General features: G+C 57.6%; 30 non-coding genes across 30 annotated transcripts; all 30 read left to right on the top strand.

The window, feature by feature from the left end:
• The first annotated feature begins 92 nt into the window (after positions 1-92).
• On the top strand, positions 93-211 carry LOC144541540 (5S ribosomal RNA). Its single transcript, XR_013506656.1, has one exon. It is a non-coding gene; the product is annotated as a 5S ribosomal RNA (ribosomal RNA).
• Positions 212-603: 392 nt separating this feature from the next.
• LOC144541542 (5S ribosomal RNA) lies at positions 604-722 on the top strand. Its single transcript, XR_013506658.1, has one exon. It is a non-coding gene; the product is annotated as a 5S ribosomal RNA (ribosomal RNA).
• Positions 723-1,114: 392 nt separating this feature from the next.
• Positions 1,115-1,233, top strand: LOC144541543 (5S ribosomal RNA). The gene has a single exon (XR_013506659.1). It is a non-coding gene; the product is annotated as a 5S ribosomal RNA (ribosomal RNA).
• Positions 1,234-1,625: 392 nt separating this feature from the next.
• On the top strand, positions 1,626-1,744 carry LOC144541544 (5S ribosomal RNA). Its single transcript, XR_013506660.1, has one exon. It is a non-coding gene; the product is annotated as a 5S ribosomal RNA (ribosomal RNA).
• A 392-nt stretch (positions 1,745-2,136) lies between these two features.
• Positions 2,137-2,255, top strand: LOC144541545 (5S ribosomal RNA). Its single transcript, XR_013506661.1, has one exon. It is a non-coding gene; the product is annotated as a 5S ribosomal RNA (ribosomal RNA).
• A 392-nt stretch (positions 2,256-2,647) lies between these two features.
• On the top strand, positions 2,648-2,766 carry LOC144541546 (5S ribosomal RNA). Its single transcript, XR_013506662.1, has one exon. It is a non-coding gene; the product is annotated as a 5S ribosomal RNA (ribosomal RNA).
• Positions 2,767-3,158: 392 nt separating this feature from the next.
• LOC144541547 (5S ribosomal RNA) lies at positions 3,159-3,277 on the top strand. The gene has a single exon (XR_013506663.1). It is a non-coding gene; the product is annotated as a 5S ribosomal RNA (ribosomal RNA).
• A 392-nt stretch (positions 3,278-3,669) lies between these two features.
• On the top strand, positions 3,670-3,788 carry LOC144541548 (5S ribosomal RNA). The gene has a single exon (XR_013506664.1). It is a non-coding gene; the product is annotated as a 5S ribosomal RNA (ribosomal RNA).
• A 392-nt stretch (positions 3,789-4,180) lies between these two features.
• On the top strand, positions 4,181-4,299 carry LOC144541549 (5S ribosomal RNA). Its single transcript, XR_013506665.1, has one exon. It is a non-coding gene; the product is annotated as a 5S ribosomal RNA (ribosomal RNA).
• Positions 4,300-4,691: 392 nt separating this feature from the next.
• LOC144541550 (5S ribosomal RNA) lies at positions 4,692-4,810 on the top strand. Its single transcript, XR_013506666.1, has one exon. It is a non-coding gene; the product is annotated as a 5S ribosomal RNA (ribosomal RNA).
• A 392-nt stretch (positions 4,811-5,202) lies between these two features.
• On the top strand, positions 5,203-5,321 carry LOC144541551 (5S ribosomal RNA). Its single transcript, XR_013506667.1, has one exon. It is a non-coding gene; the product is annotated as a 5S ribosomal RNA (ribosomal RNA).
• A 392-nt stretch (positions 5,322-5,713) lies between these two features.
• LOC144541553 (5S ribosomal RNA) lies at positions 5,714-5,832 on the top strand. Its single transcript, XR_013506669.1, has one exon. It is a non-coding gene; the product is annotated as a 5S ribosomal RNA (ribosomal RNA).
• Positions 5,833-6,192: 360 nt separating this feature from the next.
• On the top strand, positions 6,193-6,311 carry LOC139930557 (5S ribosomal RNA). Its single transcript, XR_011785475.1, has one exon. It is a non-coding gene; the product is annotated as a 5S ribosomal RNA (ribosomal RNA).
• Positions 6,312-6,703: 392 nt separating this feature from the next.
• LOC139930485 (5S ribosomal RNA) lies at positions 6,704-6,822 on the top strand. The gene has a single exon (XR_011785471.1). It is a non-coding gene; the product is annotated as a 5S ribosomal RNA (ribosomal RNA).
• Positions 6,823-7,214: 392 nt separating this feature from the next.
• On the top strand, positions 7,215-7,333 carry LOC139930427 (5S ribosomal RNA). Its single transcript, XR_011785468.1, has one exon. It is a non-coding gene; the product is annotated as a 5S ribosomal RNA (ribosomal RNA).
• Positions 7,334-7,725: 392 nt separating this feature from the next.
• On the top strand, positions 7,726-7,844 carry LOC139930377 (5S ribosomal RNA). Its single transcript, XR_011785467.1, has one exon. It is a non-coding gene; the product is annotated as a 5S ribosomal RNA (ribosomal RNA).
• Positions 7,845-8,236: 392 nt separating this feature from the next.
• Positions 8,237-8,355, top strand: LOC139930318 (5S ribosomal RNA). Its single transcript, XR_011785461.1, has one exon. It is a non-coding gene; the product is annotated as a 5S ribosomal RNA (ribosomal RNA).
• A 392-nt stretch (positions 8,356-8,747) lies between these two features.
• On the top strand, positions 8,748-8,866 carry LOC139930262 (5S ribosomal RNA). The gene has a single exon (XR_011785459.1). It is a non-coding gene; the product is annotated as a 5S ribosomal RNA (ribosomal RNA).
• Positions 8,867-9,258: 392 nt separating this feature from the next.
• LOC139930200 (5S ribosomal RNA) lies at positions 9,259-9,377 on the top strand. Its single transcript, XR_011785455.1, has one exon. It is a non-coding gene; the product is annotated as a 5S ribosomal RNA (ribosomal RNA).
• A 392-nt stretch (positions 9,378-9,769) lies between these two features.
• On the top strand, positions 9,770-9,888 carry LOC139930136 (5S ribosomal RNA). Its single transcript, XR_011785448.1, has one exon. It is a non-coding gene; the product is annotated as a 5S ribosomal RNA (ribosomal RNA).
• Positions 9,889-10,280: 392 nt separating this feature from the next.
• On the top strand, positions 10,281-10,399 carry LOC139930080 (5S ribosomal RNA). Its single transcript, XR_011785447.1, has one exon. It is a non-coding gene; the product is annotated as a 5S ribosomal RNA (ribosomal RNA).
• A 392-nt stretch (positions 10,400-10,791) lies between these two features.
• LOC139930785 (5S ribosomal RNA) lies at positions 10,792-10,910 on the top strand. Its single transcript, XR_011785488.1, has one exon. It is a non-coding gene; the product is annotated as a 5S ribosomal RNA (ribosomal RNA).
• A 392-nt stretch (positions 10,911-11,302) lies between these two features.
• LOC139930731 (5S ribosomal RNA) lies at positions 11,303-11,421 on the top strand. The gene has a single exon (XR_011785485.1). It is a non-coding gene; the product is annotated as a 5S ribosomal RNA (ribosomal RNA).
• Positions 11,422-11,813: 392 nt separating this feature from the next.
• Positions 11,814-11,932, top strand: LOC144541556 (5S ribosomal RNA). The gene has a single exon (XR_013506672.1). It is a non-coding gene; the product is annotated as a 5S ribosomal RNA (ribosomal RNA).
• Positions 11,933-12,324: 392 nt separating this feature from the next.
• Positions 12,325-12,443, top strand: LOC139930610 (5S ribosomal RNA). The gene has a single exon (XR_011785476.1). It is a non-coding gene; the product is annotated as a 5S ribosomal RNA (ribosomal RNA).
• A 392-nt stretch (positions 12,444-12,835) lies between these two features.
• On the top strand, positions 12,836-12,954 carry LOC144540911 (5S ribosomal RNA). The gene has a single exon (XR_013506129.1). It is a non-coding gene; the product is annotated as a 5S ribosomal RNA (ribosomal RNA).
• A 392-nt stretch (positions 12,955-13,346) lies between these two features.
• On the top strand, positions 13,347-13,465 carry LOC144541557 (5S ribosomal RNA). Its single transcript, XR_013506673.1, has one exon. It is a non-coding gene; the product is annotated as a 5S ribosomal RNA (ribosomal RNA).
• A 392-nt stretch (positions 13,466-13,857) lies between these two features.
• On the top strand, positions 13,858-13,976 carry LOC144541558 (5S ribosomal RNA). Its single transcript, XR_013506674.1, has one exon. It is a non-coding gene; the product is annotated as a 5S ribosomal RNA (ribosomal RNA).
• A 392-nt stretch (positions 13,977-14,368) lies between these two features.
• Positions 14,369-14,487, top strand: LOC144541559 (5S ribosomal RNA). Its single transcript, XR_013506675.1, has one exon. It is a non-coding gene; the product is annotated as a 5S ribosomal RNA (ribosomal RNA).
• Positions 14,488-14,879: 392 nt separating this feature from the next.
• Positions 14,880-14,998, top strand: LOC144541560 (5S ribosomal RNA). Its single transcript, XR_013506676.1, has one exon. It is a non-coding gene; the product is annotated as a 5S ribosomal RNA (ribosomal RNA).
• The last annotated feature ends 2 nt before the right edge of the window (positions 14,999-15,000 follow it).

Consider the following 15,000-nt stretch of genomic DNA (forward strand, 5'->3'; position numbering starts at 1 on the left):
AATAGGCCCATTTGGTGGCCGGTTTTCAAAGGGCCCTGCAGTAGGCACAGGCTAAGCCGTGTATAAAAGGCCTCCCTGCCGCCGCCTCAATTGCTTACGGCCATACCACTCTGAACACGCCCGATCTCGTCCGATCTCGGAAGCTAAGCAGGGTCGGGCCTGGTTAGTACTTGGATGGGAGACCGCCTGGGAATACCAGGTGCTGTAAGCTTTTTCATCTTTCTAGGCAGCAGAGGGCGCTGCTCCCTCTCCGGGGGAGACAGGGGGCCTCCAACAACAGTGCTGGCCAGCGGCAGTGCAGTCACTTTTGCAGAGGAAGTACAAGGACGACATCACGTCCCGTGTGCCAGCAACAGCTGGCTTTCCCTCGGGGAGGCTGCAAACTTATCACAGCATGCATTTGTGTCCCTGCCGTCGCTGAACAGCGCAAATGTAGGGGAGAGAAAAGACTGCGGCCTTGCTCCCGGTGAGCACAACGGCTGAGGGCGTCAATGATAATAGAGGGCAGAGAAATAGGCCCATTTGGTGGCCGGTTTTCAAAGGGCCCTGCAGTAGGCACAGGCTAAGCCGTGTATAAAAGGCCTCCCTGCCGCCGCCTCAATTGCTTACGGCCATACCACTCTGAACACGCCCGATCTCGTCCGATCTCGGAAGCTAAGCAGGGTCGGGCCTGGTTAGTACTTGGATGGGAGACCGCCTGGGAATACCAGGTGCTGTAAGCTTTTTCATCTTTCTAGGCAGCAGAGGGCGCTGCTCCCTCTCCGGGGGAGACAGGGGGCCTCCAACAACAGTGCTGGCCAGCGGCAGTGCAGTCACTTTTGCAGAGGAAGTACAAGGACGACATCACGTCCCGTGTGCCAGCAACAGCTGGCTTTCCCTCGGGGAGGCTGCAAACTTATCACAGCATGCATTTGTGTCCCTGCCGTCGCTGAACAGCGCAAATGTAGGGGAGAGAAAAGACTGCGGCCTTGCTCCCGGTGAGCACAACGGCTGAGGGCGTCAATGATAATAGAGGGCAGAGAAATAGGCCCATTTGGTGGCCGGTTTTCAAAGGGCCCTGCAGTAGGCACAGGCTAAGCCGTGTATAAAAGGCCTCCCTGCCGCCGCCTCAATTGCTTACGGCCATACCACTCTGAACACGCCCGATCTCGTCCGATCTCGGAAGCTAAGCAGGGTCGGGCCTGGTTAGTACTTGGATGGGAGACCGCCTGGGAATACCAGGTGCTGTAAGCTTTTTCATCTTTCTAGGCAGCAGAGGGCGCTGCTCCCTCTCCGGGGGAGACAGGGGGCCTCCAACAACAGTGCTGGCCAGCGGCAGTGCAGTCACTTTTGCAGAGGAAGTACAAGGACGACATCACGTCCCGTGTGCCAGCAACAGCTGGCTTTCCCTCGGGGAGGCTGCAAACTTATCACAGCATGCATTTGTGTCCCTGCCGTCGCTGAACAGCGCAAATGTAGGGGAGAGAAAAGACTGCGGCCTTGCTCCCGGTGAGCACAACGGCTGAGGGCGTCAATGATAATAGAGGGCAGAGAAATAGGCCCATTTGGTGGCCGGTTTTCAAAGGGCCCTGCAGTAGGCACAGGCTAAGCCGTGTATAAAAGGCCTCCCTGCCGCCGCCTCAATTGCTTACGGCCATACCACTCTGAACACGCCCGATCTCGTCCGATCTCGGAAGCTAAGCAGGGTCGGGCCTGGTTAGTACTTGGATGGGAGACCGCCTGGGAATACCAGGTGCTGTAAGCTTTTTCATCTTTCTAGGCAGCAGAGGGCGCTGCTCCCTCTCCGGGGGAGACAGGGGGCCTCCAACAACAGTGCTGGCCAGCGGCAGTGCAGTCACTTTTGCAGAGGAAGTACAAGGACGACATCACGTCCCGTGTGCCAGCAACAGCTGGCTTTCCCTCGGGGAGGCTGCAAACTTATCACAGCATGCATTTGTGTCCCTGCCGTCGCTGAACAGCGCAAATGTAGGGGAGAGAAAAGACTGCGGCCTTGCTCCCGGTGAGCACAACGGCTGAGGGCGTCAATGATAATAGAGGGCAGAGAAATAGGCCCATTTGGTGGCCGGTTTTCAAAGGGCCCTGCAGTAGGCACAGGCTAAGCCGTGTATAAAAGGCCTCCCTGCCGCCGCCTCAATTGCTTACGGCCATACCACTCTGAACACGCCCGATCTCGTCCGATCTCGGAAGCTAAGCAGGGTCGGGCCTGGTTAGTACTTGGATGGGAGACCGCCTGGGAATACCAGGTGCTGTAAGCTTTTTCATCTTTCTAGGCAGCAGAGGACGCTGCTCCCTCTCCGGGGGAGACAGGGGGCCTCCAACAACAGTGCTGGCCAGCGGCAGTGCAGTCACTTTTGCAGAGGAAGTACAAGGACGACATCACGTCCCGTGTGCCAGCAACAGCTGGCTTTCCCTCGGGGAGGCTGCAAACTTATCACAGCATGCATTTGTGTCCCTGCCGTCGCTGAACAGCGCAAATGTAGGGGAGAGAAAAGACTGCGGCCTTGCTCCCGGTGAGCACAACGGCTGAGGGCGTCAATGATAATAGAGGGCAGAGAAATAGGCCCATTTGGTGGCCGGTTTTCAAAGGGCCCTGCAGTAGGCACAGGCTAAGCCGTGTATAAAAGGCCTCCCTGCCGCCGCCTCAATTGCTTACGGCCATACCACTCTGAACACGCCCGATCTCGTCCGATCTCGGAAGCTAAGCAGGGTCGGGCCTGGTTAGTACTTGGATGGGAGACCGCCTGGGAATACCAGGTGCTGTAAGCTTTTTCATCTTTCTAGGCAGCAGAGGGCGCTGCTCCCTCTCCGGGGGAGACAGGGGGCCTCCAACAACAGTGCTGGCCAGCGGCAGTGCAGTCACTTTTGCAGAGGAAGTACAAGGACGACATCACGTCCCGTGTGCCAGCAACAGCTGGCTTTCCCTCGGGGAGGCTGCAAACTTATCACAGCATGCATTTGTGTCCCTGCCGTCGCTGAACAGCGCAAATGTAGGGGAGAGAAAAGACTGCGGCCTTGCTCCCGGTGAGCACAACGGCTGAGGGCGTCAATGATAATAGAGGGCAGAGAAATAGGCCCATTTGGTGGCCGGTTTTCAAAGGGCCCTGCAGTAGGCACAGGCTAAGCCGTGTATAAAAGGCCTCCCTGCCGCCGCCTCAATTGCTTACGGCCATACCACTCTGAACACGCCCGATCTCGTCCGATCTCGGAAGCTAAGCAGGGTCGGGCCTGGTTAGTACTTGGATGGGAGACCGCCTGGGAATACCAGGTGCTGTAAGCTTTTTCATCTTTCTAGGCAGCAGAGGGCGCTGCTCCCTCTCCGGGGGAGACAGGGGGCCTCCAACAACAGTGCTGGCCAGCGGCAGTGCAGTCACTTTTGCAGAGGAAGTACAAGGACGACATCACGTCCCGTGTGCCAGCAACAGCTGGCTTTCCCTCGGGGAGGCTGCAAACTTATCACAGCATGCATTTGTGTCCCTGCCGTCGCTGAACAGCGCAAATGTAGGGGAGAGAAAAGACTGCGGCCTTGCTCCCGGTGAGCACAACGGCTGAGGGCGTCAATGATAATAGAGGGCAGAGAAATAGGCCCATTTGGTGGCCGGTTTTCAAAGGGCCCTGCAGTAGGCACAGGCTAAGCCGTGTATAAAAGGCCTCCCTGCCGCCGCCTCAATTGCTTACGGCCATACCACTCTGAACACGCCCGATCTCGTCCGATCTCGGAAGCTAAGCAGGGTCGGGCCTGGTTAGTACTTGGATGGGAGACCGCCTGGGAATACCAGGTGCTGTAAGCTTTTTCATCTTTCTAGGCAGCAGAGGGCGCTGCTCCCTCTCCGGGGGAGACAGGGGGCCTCCAACAACAGTGCTGGCCAGCGGCAGTGCAGTCACTTTTGCAGAGGAAGTACAAGGACGACATCACGTCCCGTGTGCCAGCAACAGCTGGCTTTCCCTCGGGGAGGCTGCAAACTTATCACAGCATGCATTTGTGTCCCTGCCGTCGCTGAACAGCGCAAATGTAGGGGAGAGAAAAGACTGCGGCCTTGCTCCCGGTGAGCACAACGGCTGAGGGCGTCAATGATAATAGAGGGCAGAGAAATAGGCCCATTTGGTGGCCGGTTTTCAAAGGGCCCTGCAGTAGGCACAGGCTAAGCCGTGTATAAAAGGCCTCCCTGCCGCCGCCTCAATTGCTTACGGCCATACCACTCTGAACACGCCCGATCTCGTCCGATCTCGGAAGCTAAGCAGGGTCGGGCCTGGTTAGTACTTGGATGGGAGACCGCCTGGGAATACCAGGTGCTGTAAGCTTTTTCATCTTTCTAGGCAGCAGAGGGCGCTGCTCCCTCTCCGGGGGAGACAGGGGGCCTCCAACAACAGTGCTGGCCAGCGGCAGTGCAGTCACTTTTGCAGAGGAAGTACAAGGACGACATCACGTCCCGTGTGCCAGCAACAGCTGGCTTTCCCTCGGGGAGGCTGCAAACTTATCACAGCATGCATTTGTGTCCCTGCCGTCGCTGAACAGCGCAAATGTAGGGGAGAGAAAAGACTGCGGCCTTGCTCCCGGTGAGCACAACGGCTGAGGGCGTCAATGATAATAGAGGGCAGAGAAATAGGCCCATTTGGTGGCCGGTTTTCAAAGGGCCCTGCAGTAGGCACAGGCTAAGCCGTGTATAAAAGGCCTCCCTGCCGCCGCCTCAATTGCTTACGGCCATACCACTCTGAACACGCCCGATCTCGTCCGATCTCGGAAGCTAAGCAGGGTCGGGCCTGGTTAGTACTTGGATGGGAGACCGCCTGGGAATACCAGGTGCTGTAAGCTTTTTCATCTTTCTAGGCAGCAGAGGGCGCTGCTCCCTCTCCGGGGGAGACAGGGGGCCTCCAACAACAGTGCTGGCCAGCGGCAGTGCAGTCACTTTTGCAGAGGAAGTACAAGGACGACATCACGTCCCGTGTGCCAGCAACAGCTGGCTTTCCCTCGGGGAGGCTGCAAACTTATCACAGCATGCATTTGTGTCCCTGCCGTCGCTGAACAGCGCAAATGTAGGGGAGAGAAAAGACTGCGGCCTTGCTCCCGGTGAGCACAACGGCTGAGGGCGTCAATGATAATAGAGGGCAGAGAAATAGGCCCATTTGGTGGCCGGTTTTCAAAGGGCCCTGCAGTAGGCACAGGCTAAGCCGTGTATAAAAGGCCTCCCTGCCGCCGCCTCAATTGCTTACGGCCATACCACTCTGAACACGCCCGATCTCGTCCGATCTCGGAAGCTAAGCAGGGTCGGGCCTGGTTAGTACTTGGATGGGAGACCGCCTGGGAATACCAGGTGCTGTAAGCTTTTTCATCTTTCTAGGCAGCAGAGGGCGCTGCTCCCTCTCCGGGGGAGACAGGGGGCCTCCAACAACAGTGCTGGCCAGCGGCAGTGCAGTCACTTTTGCAGAGGAAGTACAAGGACGACATCACGTCCCGTGTGCCAGCAACAGCTGGCTTTCCCTCGGGGAGGCTGCAAACTTATCACAGCATGCATTTGTGTCCCTGCCGTCGCTGAACAGCGCAAATGTAGGGGAGAGAAAAGACTGCGGCCTTGCTCCCGGTGAGCACAACGGCTGAGGGCGTCAATGATAATAGAGGGCAGAGAAATAGGCCCATTTGGTGGCCGGTTTTCAAAGGGCCCTGCAGTAGGCACAGGCTAAGCCGTGTATAAAAGGCCTCCCTGCCGCCGCCTCAATTGCTTACGGCCATACCACTCTGAACACGCCCGATCTCGTCCGATCTCGGAAGCTAAGCAGGGTCGGGCCTGGTTAGTACTTGGATGGGAGACCGCCTGGGAATACCAGGTGCTGTAAGCTTTTTCATCTTTCTAGGCAGCAGAGGGCGCTGCTCCCTCTCCGGGGGAGACAGGGGGCCTCCAACAACAGTGCTGGCCAGCGGCAGTGCAGTCACTTTTGCAGAGGAAGTACAAGGACGACATCACGTCCCGTGTGCCAGCAACAGCTGGCTTTCCCTCGGGGAGGCTGCAAACTTATCACAGCGCAAATGTAGGGGAGAGAAAAGACTGCGGCCTTGCTCCCGGTGAGCACAACGGCTGAGGGCGTCAATGATAATAGAGGGCAGAGAAATAGGCCCATTTGGTGGCCGGTTTTCAAAGGGCCCTGCAGTAGGCACAGGCTAAGCCGTGTATAAAAGGCCTCCCTGCCGCCGCCTCAATTGCTTACGGCCATACCACTCTGAACACGCCCGATCTCGTCCGATCTCGGAAGCTAAGCAGGGTCGGGCCTGGTTAGTACTTGGATGGGAGACCGCCTGGGAATACCAGGTGCTGTAAGCTTTTTCATCTTTCTAGGCAGCAGAGGGCGCTGCTCCCTCTCCGGGGGAGACAGGGGGCCTCCAACAACAGTGCTGGCCAGCGGCAGTGCAGTCACTTTTGCAGAGGAAGTACAAGGACGACATCACGTCCCGTGTGCCAGCAACAGCTGGCTTTCCCTCGGGGAGGCTGCAAACTTATCACAGCATGCATTTGTGTCCCTGCCGTCGCTGAACAGCGCAAATGTAGGGGAGAGAAAAGACTGCGGCCTTGCTCCCGGTGAGCACAACGGCTGAGGGCGTCAATGATAATAGAGGGCAGAGAAATAGGCCCATTTGGTGGCCGCTTTTCAAAGGGCCCTGCAGTAGGCACAGGCTAAGCCGTGTATAAAAGGCCTCCCTGCCGCCGCCTCAATTGCTTACGGCCATACCACTCTGAACACGCCCGATCTCGTCCGATCTCGGAAGCTAAGCAGGGTCGGGCCTGGTTAGTACTTGGATGGGAGACCGCCTGGGAATACCAGGTGCTGTAAGCTTTTTCATCTTTCTAGGCAGCAGAGGGCGCTGCTCCCTCTCCGGGGGAGACAGGGGGCCTCCAACAACAGTGCTGGCCAGCGGCAGTGCAGTCACTTTTGCAGAGGAAGTACAAGGACGACATCACGTCCCGTGTGCCAGCAACAGCTGGCTTTCCCTCGGGGAGGCTGCAAACTTATCACAGCATGCATTTGTGTCCCTGCCGTCGCTGAACAGCGCAAATGTAGGGGAGAGAAAAGACTGCGGCCTTGCTCCCGGTGAGCACAACGGCTGAGGGCGTCAATGATAATAGAGGGCAGAGAAATAGGCCCATTTGGTGGCCGGTTTTCAAAGGGCCCTGCAGTAGGCACAGGCTAAGCCGTGTATAAAAGGCCTCCCTGCCGCCGCCTCAATTGCTTACGGCCATACCACTCTGAACACGCCCGATCTCGTCCGATCTCGGAAGCTAAGCAGGGTCGGGCCTGGTTAGTACTTGGATGGGAGACCGCCTGGGAATACCAGGTGCTGTAAGCTTTTTCATCTTTCTAGGCAGCAGAGGGCGCTGCTCCCTCTCCGGGGGAGACAGGGGGCCTCCAACAACAGTGCTGGCCAGCGGCAGTGCAGTCACTTTTGCAGAGGAAGTACAAGGACGACATCACGTCCCGTGTGCCAGCAACAGCTGGCTTTCCCTCGGGGAGGCTGCAAACTTATCACAGCATGCATTTGTGTCCCTGCCGTCGCTGAACAGCGCAAATGTAGGGGAGAGAAAAGACTGCGGCCTTGCTCCCGGTGAGCACAACGGCTGAGGGCGTCAATGATAATAGAGGGCAGAGAAATAGGCCCATTTGGTGGCCGGTTTTCAAAGGGCCCTGCAGTAGGCACAGGCTAAGCCGTGTATAAAAGGCCTCCCTGCCGCCGCCTCAATTGCTTACGGCCATACCACTCTGAACACGCCCGATCTCGTCCGATCTCGGAAGCTAAGCAGGGTCGGGCCTGGTTAGTACTTGGATGGGAGACCGCCTGGGAATACCAGGTGCTGTAAGCTTTTTCATCTTTCTAGGCAGCAGAGGGCGCTGCTCCCTCTCCGGGGGAGACAGGGGGCCTCCAACAACAGTGCTGGCCAGCGGCAGTGCAGTCACTTTTGCAGAGGAAGTACAAGGACGACATCACGTCCCGTGTGCCAGCAACAGCTGGCTTTCCCTCGGGGAGGCTGCAAACTTATCACAGCATGCATTTGTGTCCCTGCCGTCGCTGAACAGCGCAAATGTAGGGGAGAGAAAAGACGGCGGCCTTGCTCCCGGTGAGCACAACGGCTGAGGGCGTCAATGATAATAGAGGGCAGAGAAATAGGCCCATTTGGTGGCCGGTTTTCAAAGGGCCCTGCAGTAGGCACAGGCTAAGCCGTGTATAAAAGGCCTCCCTGCCGCCGCCTCAATTGCTTACGGCCATACCACTCTGAACACGCCCGATCTCGTCCGATCTCGGAAGCTAAGCAGGGTCGGGCCTGGTTAGTACTTGGATGGGAGACCGCCTGGGAATACCAGGTGCTGTAAGCTTTTTCATCTTTCTAGGCAGCAGAGGGCGCTGCTCCCTCTCCGGGGGAGACAGGGGGCCTCCAACAACAGTGCTGGCCAGCGGCAGTGCAGTCACTTTTGCAGAGGAAGTACAAGGACGACATCACGTCCCGTGTGCCAGCAACAGCTGGCTTTCCCTCGGGGAGGCTGCAAACTTATCACAGCATGCATTTGTGTCCCTGCCGTCGCTGAACAGCGCAAATGTAGGGGAGAGAAAAGACTGCGGCCTTGCTCCCGGTGAGCACAACGGCTGAGGGCGTCAATGATAATAGAGGGCAGAGAAATAGGCCCATTTGGTGGCCGGTTTTCAAAGGGCCCTGCAGGAGGCACAGGCTAAGCCGTGTATAAAAGGCCTCCCTGCCGCCGCCTCAATTGCTTACGGCCATACCACTCTGAACACGCCCGATCTCGTCCGATCTCGGAAGCTAAGCAGGGTCGGGCCTGGTTAGTACTTGGATGGGAGACCGCCTGGGAATACCAGGTGCTGTAAGCTTTTTCATCTTTCTAGGCAGCAGAGGGCGCTGCTCCCTCTCCGGGGGAGACAGGGGGCCTCCAACAACAGTGCTGGCCAGCGGCAGTGCAGTCACTTTTGCAGAGGAAGTACAAGGACGACATCACGTCCCGTGTGCCAGCAACAGCTGGCTTTCCCTCGGGGAGGCTGCAAACTTATCACAGCATGCATTTGTGTCCCTGCCGTCGCTGAACAGCGCAAATGTAGGGGAGAGAAAAGACTGCGGCCTTGCTCCCGGTGAGCACAACGGCTGAGGGCGTCAATGATAATAGAGGGCAGAGAAATAGGCCCATTTGGTGGCCGGTTTTCAAAGGGCCCTGCAGTAGGCACAGGCTAAGCCGTGTATAAAAGGCCTCCCTGCCGCCGCCTCAATTGCTTACGGCCATACCACTCTGAACACGCCCGATCTCGTCCGATCTCGGAAGCTAAGCAGGGTCGGGCCTGGTTAGTACTTGGATGGGAGACCGCCTGGGAATACCAGGTGCTGTAAGCTTTTTCATCTTTCTAGGCAGCAGAGGGCGCTGCTCCCTCTCCGGGGGAGACAGGGGGCCTCCAACAACAGTGCTGGCCAGCGGCAGTGCAGTCACTTTTGCAGAGGAAGTACAAGGACGACATCACGTCCCGTGTGCCAGCAACAGCTGGCTTTCCCTCGGAGAGGCTGCAAACTTATCACAGCATGCATTTGTGTCCCTGCCGTCGCTGAACAGCGCAAATGTAGGGGAGAGAAAAGACTGCGGCCTTGCTCCCGGTGAGCACAACGGCTGAGGGCGTCAATGATAATAGAGGGCAGAGAAATAGGCCCATTTGGTGGCCGGTTTTCAAAGGGCCCTGCAGTAGGCACAGGCTAAGCCGTGTATAAAAGGCCTCCCTGCCGCCGCCTCAATTGCTTACGGCCATACCACTCTGAACACGCCCGATCTCGTCCGATCTCGGAAGCTAAGCAGGGTCGGGCCTGGTTAGTACTTGGATGGGAGACCGCCTGGGAATACCAGGTGCTGTAAGCTTTTTCATCTTTCTAGGCAGCAGAGGGCGCTGCTCCCTCTCCGGGGGAGACAGGGGGCCTCCAACAACAGTGCTGGCCAGCGGCAGTGCAGTCACTTTTGCAGAGGAAGTACAAGGACGACATCACGTCCCGTGTGCCAGCAACAGCTGGCTTTCCCTCGGGGAGGCTGCAAACTTATCACAGCATGCATTTGTGTCCCTGCCGTCGCTGAACAGCGCAAATGTAGGGGAGAGAAAAGACTGCGGCCTTGCTCCCGGTGAGCACAACGGCTGAGGGCGTCAATGATAATAGAGGGCAGAGAAATAGGCCCATTTGGTGGCCGGTTTTCAAAGGGCCCTGCAGTAGGCACAGGCTAAGCCGTGTATAAAAGGCCTCCCTGCCGCCGCCTCAATTGCTTACGGCCATACCACTCTGAACACGCCCGATCTCGTCCGATCTCGGAAGCTAAGCAGGGTCGGGCCTGGTTAGTACTTGGATGGGAGACCGCCTGGGAATACCAGGTGCTGTAAGCTTTTTCATCTTTCTAGGCAGCAGAGGGCGCTGCTCCCTCTCCGGGGGAGACAGGGGGCCTCCAACAACAGTGCTGGCCAGCGGCAGTGCAGTCACTTTTGCAGAGGAAGTACAAGGACGACATCACGTCCCGTGTGCCAGCAACAGCTGGCTTTCCCTCGGGGAGGCTGCAAACTTATCACAGCATGCATTTGTGTCCCTGCCGTCGCTGAACAGCGCAAATGTAGGGGAGAGAAAAGACGGCGGCCTTGCTCCCGGTGAGCACAACGGCTGAGGGCGTCAATGATAATAGAGGGCAGAGAAATAGGCCCATTTGGTGGCCGGTTTTCAAAGGGCCCTGCAGTAGGCACAGGCTAAGCCGTGTATAAAAGGCCTCCCTGCCGCCGCCTCAATTGCTTACGGCCATACCACTCTGAACACGCCCGATCTCGTCCGATCTCGGAAGCTAAGCAGGGTCGGGCCTGGTTAGTACTTGGATGGGAGACCGCCTGGGAATACCAGGTGCTGTAAGCTTTTTCATCTTTCTAGGCAGCAGAGGGCGCTGCTCCCTCTCCGGGGGAGACAGGGGGCCTCCAACAACAGTGCTGGCCAGCGGCAGTGCAGTCACTTTTGCAGAGGAAGTACAAGGACGACATCACGTCCCGTGTGCCAGCAACAGCTGGCTTTCCCTCGGGGAGGCTGCAAACTTATCACAGCATGCATTTGTGTCCCTGCCGTCGCTGAACAGCGCAAATGTAGGGGAGAGAAAAGACGGCGGCCTTGCTCCCGGTGAGCACAACGGCTGAGGGCGTCAATGATAATAGAGGGCAGAGAAATAGGCCCATTTGGTGGCCGGTTTTCAAAGGGCCCTGCAGTAGGCACAGGCTAAGCCGTGTATAAAAGGCCTCCCTGCCGCCGCCTCAATTGCTTACGGCCATACCACTCTGAACACGCCCGATCTCGTCCGATCTCGGAAGCTAAGCAGGGTCGGGCCTGGTTAGTACTTGGATGGGAGACCGCCTGGGAATACCAGGTGCTGTAAGCTTTTTCATCTTTCTAGGCAGCAGAGGGCGCTGCTCCCTCTCCGGGGGAGACAGGGGGCCTCCAACAACAGTGCTGGCCAGCGGCAGTGCAGTCACTTTTGCAGAGGAAGTACAAGGACGACATCACGTCCCGTGTGCCAGCAACAGCTGGCTTTCCCTCGGGGAGGCTGCAAACTTATCACAGCATGCATTTGTGTCCCTGCCGTCGCTGAACAGCGCAAATGTAGGGGAGAGAAAAGACGGCGGCCTTGCTCCCGGTGAGCACAACGGCTGAGGGCGTCAATGATAATAGAGGGCAGAGAAATAGGCCCATTTGGTGGCCGGTTTTCAAAGGGCCCTGCAGTAGGCACAGGCTAAGCCGTGTATAAAAGGCCTCCCTGCCGCCGCCTCAATTGCTTACGGCCATACCACTCTGAACACGCCCGATCTCGTCCGATCTCGGAAGCTAAGCAGGGTCGGGCCTGGTTAGTACTTGGATGGGAGACCGCCTGGGAATACCAGGTGCTGTAAGCTTTTTCATCTTTCTAGGCAGCAGAGGGCGCTGCTCCCTCTCCGGGGGAGACAGGGGGCCTCCAACAACAGTGCTGGCCAGCGGCAGTGCAGTCACTTTTGCAGAGGAAGTACAAGGACGACATCACGTCCCGTGTGCCAGCAACAGCTGGCTTTCCCTCGGGGAGGCTGCAAACTTATCACAGCATGCATTTGTGTCCCTGCCGTCGCTGAACAGCGCAAATGTAGGGGAGAGAAAAGACGGCGGCCTTGCTCCCGGTGAGCACAACGGCTGAGGGCGTCAATGATAATAGAGGGCAGAGAAATAGGCCCATTTGGTGGCCGGTTTTCAAAGGGCCCTGCAGTAGGCACAGGCTAAGCCGTGTATAAAAGGCCTCCCTGCCGCCGCCTCAATTGCTTACGGCCATACCACTCTGAACACGCCCGATCTCGTCCGATCTCGGAAGCTAAGCAGGGTCGGGCCTGGTTAGTACTTGGATGGGAGACCGCCTGGGAATACCAGGTGCTGTAAGCTTTTTCATCTTTCTAGGCAGCAGAGGGCGCTGCTCCCTCTCCGGGGGAGACAGGGGGCCTCCAACAACAGTGCTGGCCAGCGGCAGTGCAGTCACTTTTGCAGAGGAAGTACAAGGACGACATCACGTCCCGTGTGCCAGCAACAGCTGGCTTTCCCTCGGGGAGGCTGCAAACTTATCACAGCATGCATTTGTGTCCCTGCCGTCGCTGAACAGCGCAAATGTAGGGGAGAGAAAAGACGGCGGCCTTGCTCCCGGTGAGCACAACGGCTGAGGGCGTCAATGATAATAGAGGGCAGAGAAATAGGCCCATTTGGTGGCCGGTTTTCAAAGGGCCCTGCAGTAGGCACAGGCTAAGCCGTGTATAAAAGGCCTCCCTGCCGCCGCCTCAATTGCTTACGGCCATACCACTCTGAGCACGCCCGATCTCGTCCGATCTCGGAAGCTAAGCAGGGTCGGGCCTGGTTAGTACTTGGATGGGAGACCGCCTGGGAATACCAGGTGCTGTAAGCTTTTTCATCTTTCTAGGCAGCAGAGGGCGCTGCTCCCTCTCCGGGGGAGACAGGGGGCCTCCAACAACAGTGCTGGCCAGCGGCAGTGCAGTCACTTTTGCAGAGGAAGTACAAGGACGACATCACGTCCCGTGTGCCAGCAACAGCTGGCTTTCCCTCGGGGAGGCTGCAAACTTATCACAGCATGCATTTGTGTCCCTGCCGTCGCTGAACAGCGCAAATGTAGGGGAGAGAAAAGACGGCGGCCTTGCTCCCGGTGAGCACAACGGCTGAGGGCGTCAATGATAATAGAGGGCAGAGAAATAGGCCCATTTGGTGGCCGGTTTTCAAAGGGCCCTGCAGTAGGCACAGGCTAAGCCGTGTATAAAAGGCCTCCCTGCCGCCGCCTCAATTGCTTACGGCCATACCACTCTGAACACGCCCGATCTCGTCCGATCTCGGAAGCTAAGCAGGGTCGGGCCTGGTTAGTACTTGGATGGGAGACCGCCTGGGAATACCAGGTGCTGTAAGCTTTTTCATCTTTCTAGGCAGCAGAGGGCGCTGCTCCCTCTCCGGGGGAGACAGGGGGCCTCCAACAACAGTGCTGGCCAGCGGCAGTGCAGTCACTTTTGCAGAGGAAGTACAAGGACGACATCACGTCCCGTGTGCCAGCAACAGCTGGCTTTCCCTCGGGGAGGCTGCAAACTTATCACAGCATGCATTTGTGTCCCTGCCGTCGCTGAACAGCGCAAATGTAGGGGAGAAAAAAGACTGCGGCCTTGCTCCCGGTGAGCACAACGGCTGAGGGCGTCAATGATAATAGAGGGCAGAGAAATAGGCCCATTTGGTGGCCGGTTTTCAAAGGGCCCTGCAGTAGGCACAGGCTAAGCCGTGTATAAAAGGCCTCCCTGCCGCCGCCTCAATTGCTTACGGCCATACCACTCTGAACACGCCCGATCTCGTCCGATCTCGGAAGCTAAGCAGGGTCGGGCCTGGTTAGTACTTGGATGGGAGACCGCCTGGGAATACCAGGTGCTGTAAGCTTTTTCATCTTTCTAGGCAGCAGAGGGCGCTGCTCCCTCTCCGGGGGAGACAGGGGGCCTCCAACAACAGTGCTGGCCAGCGGCAGTGCAGTCACTTTTGCAGAGGAAGTACAAGGACGACATCACGTCCCGTGTGCCAGCAACAGCTGGCTTTCCCTCGGGGAGGCTGCAAACTTATCACAGCATGCATTTGTGTCCCTGCCGTCGCTGAACAGCGCAAATGTAGGGGAGAGAAAAGACGGCGGCCTTGCTCCCGGTGAGCACAACGGCTGAGGGCGTCAATGATAATAGAGGGCAGAGAAATAGGCCCATTTGGTGGCCGGTTTTCAAAGGGCCCTGCAGTAGGCACAGGCTAAGCCGTGTATAAAAGGCCTCCCTGCCGCCGCCTCAATTGCTTACGGCCATACCACTCTGAACACGCCCGATCTCGTCCGATCTCGGAAGCTAAGCAGGGTCGGGCCTGGTTAGTACTTGGATGGGAGACCGCCTGGGAATACCAGGTGCTGTAAGCTTTTTCATCTTTCTAGGCAGCAGAGGGCGCTGCTCCCTCTCCGGGGGAGACAGGGGGCCTCCAACAACAGTGCTGGCCAGCGGCAGTGCAGTCACTTTTGCAGAGGAAGTACAAGGACGACATCACGTCCCGTGTGCCAGCAACAGCTGGCTTTCCCTCGGGGAGGCTGCAAACTTATCACAGCATGCATTTGTGTCCCTGCCGTCGCTGAACAGCGCAAATGTAGGGGAGAGAAAAGACGGCGGCCTTGCTCCCGGTGAGCACAACGGCTGAGGGCGTCAATGATAATAGAGGGCAGAGAAATAGGCCCATTTGGTGGCCGGTTTTCAAAGGGCCCTGCAGTAGGCACAGGCTAAGCCGTGTATAAAAGGCCTCCCTGCCGCCGCCTCAATTGCTTACGGCCATACCACTCTGAACACGCCCGATCTCGTCCGATCTCGGAAGCTAAGCAGGGTCGGGCCTGGTTAGTACTTGGATGGGAGACCGCCTGGGAATACCAGGTGCTGTAAGCTTT

The sequence above is a fragment of the Centroberyx gerrardi genome, chromosome 10 (genome assembly GCF_048128805.1).
Source record: "Centroberyx gerrardi isolate f3 chromosome 10, fCenGer3.hap1.cur.20231027, whole genome shotgun sequence".
NCBI classification, from domain to species: domain Eukaryota; kingdom Metazoa; phylum Chordata; class Actinopteri; order Beryciformes; family Berycidae; genus Centroberyx; species Centroberyx gerrardi.